This window comes from Puntigrus tetrazona, chromosome 1 (assembly GCF_018831695.1).
Source record: "Puntigrus tetrazona isolate hp1 chromosome 1, ASM1883169v1, whole genome shotgun sequence".
Taxonomy (NCBI): domain Eukaryota; kingdom Metazoa; phylum Chordata; class Actinopteri; order Cypriniformes; family Cyprinidae; genus Puntigrus; species Puntigrus tetrazona.
In genome coordinates, this window is record NC_056699.1 from 17,419,613 (window position 1) to 17,422,251 (window position 2,639).

A 2,639-nucleotide genomic window follows, 5' to 3' on the forward strand; every position below is an offset into this window, starting at 1 on the left:
TCTCTCTCTCTCTCTCTCTCTCTCTCTCTCGACTCCTCCTCATCGTCCTCTTACAACAGAATGACTGAAACCTAAAGCCATGTGGCATTACACTCCCTGCCAACTGAGGCAACCTGCAATTCCCACAATCCTCTAAACGACTGCCAATTTTACACGGTGACAGTGAAGCAAAGCATCTCTTTGATTCTGTGAGGAGAGAGATCTGTCACAGGCCCTTTGAACGTTTTCGATTTCCAGACACACCCCTTTACTAAATAAATAAATAAAATACACAATTACCAGATCTTACCTGATATAGCTAGTTATGTAACCTACACTTACCTCCACTAAAAATACAACATATTATAACCAGAGACTGATTTCCACCAGCACAGCTCATATTCTCTAGTTCAGCACGTTTCCATTCATACGTGAGTCACTGATCGTAAGTAACCTAGTTAGTGCCATATTATGATTACATTTGAAATGCTGCTATTTTCACTCATTGTTAACTGAAGCAATAATAGGGCATTAATTAGCAGGTGATCTGATGAAAATGAATGACTCACACATGATTAAAACACAAAACGTGCATAACTAATAAACACGATCTCATTATGGTCAGGTGAGAGGATTAAATGGCTAAAAGGAATCAAAAAGCAGAGCGGCGTTGTCTTACTTTGAGGCGGTGTGTATCTTTTGGGTGTGTTTCGCTGCAGCTGCACTGTTGTCATCGGTTTTAGGCCCTGACATGAATTTGCGCGACGCCGATACTGAACGCGGGGTGAAGGCGGTGGCGTCGCGCGAACCATAACGGGGCCTCGATCGATTAACTCAGTGAAACTGCAACAAAAAACGGTATTTAAACCGCACATTTCAGGCTTTGCCTGAAAATGCAACCAGTACATGTCAATTGTAAAGTCTATCTCTGGTCAGCCCCTTAAAAGACGGTTTATTCTTTTACACGAGGAATGACAGCAGAGACAGGCCTAGAACAAATGACTTATATGTAAAAGAAATCAGTAAGTTATAATACTGATGCGCTGGATTGACATATAATCATAAATAGTAGTAGCACCACAGCTGGGCAGGACTATTAGCATGACAGCTAGCATCATATCGCCCCTTTTTCAAAACAGTCTTTACGTTAAAATAAAATAACACCACTGGCGACCTACCTGTCAGTTCATTGGCGTCGCTGCTTTAGAGGACTGGTGTGTGTGACATTGGTTATCCTCTTTAATAGATTAGATGATGGCTTTAATCTCCGTTTCAATCTTTGGGTGGTGGGGTCTTGCCGACGGCTCACTTAGCCAGTTAGCCTGCGTCCAAACTGTAATTCTTTCGCCTTATTTTGCACACACTCGAGCTTATAATACGTAATTCAAGTTTTGGGTCCCCTCGAAAGTCGTTTAAGTTTACATTCTGTCGCGTACAGCCTGCTAAAGCTCGCGTAGCTTGAAGCTAGCGACAGGTTTACCGTATTTTCACGCAGCTCAGCGCAGCGGCACGAGCTACGGGTCCACATCCACGAGCCTCCCAGAACAGTCTGACGTCTCCGCCCTCCTGCGAGCTCATTGGCTGAGAGCTGCCGTCAGTCCACCCCGAGCGGCCAATGAAAAGACGTTGGAGAGCGCTTGACGGGAGGGACTTGTCAAATTCATTCCAATCTCAGGTGTTGATGAAAGACCGTAAAGAACAGACGCCTGACCTCAACGCTGGCGTACAGGAACCGTGCGAACGAACGAGCAGAGTTATGACAAACAAAGAGTTAATGTATTTATACTTTTCTCTGTAAGTCTGTAATGAACTGACTGACATAAACAGCTTAATGAAGGATAAAAAGTGACACAGTGACATATTAAATACGCGTGTCTGAGAGGGAGGCAGACAGACAAGACGCTTGTGTTGCTCTAAGGATTAAACGGACAGCAGGAGTTTTACAGATAAGCGTCTATCCCCCCACCCACCCTAATATCCGCACAAATCTGACCAACATCTGTCACACCACCTCTTTTAGACCAAATAACACAAATCTACTGCTCTGTGTACAACACACATAAAATACAAGCAGCCTGACAGATGCCAGGGCTAAACCAGACTGTAATTTCCTGTGAAATATACAGGAACACATCAATACTTTGAAATGCCTAGATACGGTCCAAATGACAAAGAGTGTAAAAATAGAACAGTCAACTAGAATAGTCCTGTCTGGCAGATGCATATGCATATCATATCCTCAGTGTGTGACCTTTTTCCANAAAAAAACACTCGGAATTTGGGAATAATACTTTATTCTGTGGTCCCTGAGTTGGAATAATAGGGAACCTCTCAGAATCAGAAATTTTGACGAGCTACAAATAAAAACCAACAAGGAAATTGTAGCCTGTTGACATGTGAAAAGATGTTTGCATATAACACTTCTAATAGTATGAGCTATTGCAATAATGAGTCCAAGAAATTTGCAAATAAATTTAAAACAGGTAGGCTAATGGTTAATTATAGCTAACATCAGAAGCCGATATAACATCAGATGAAATTCAGGTCAATAGAATGTTATATGTAGCTCATTTATACATTTTTGACAAATTGTGTAGCATTAGATATGTTCATACAATAAAAATGGCTGTAGAAAAAAAAAAACTTAATTGCTGGTTAAT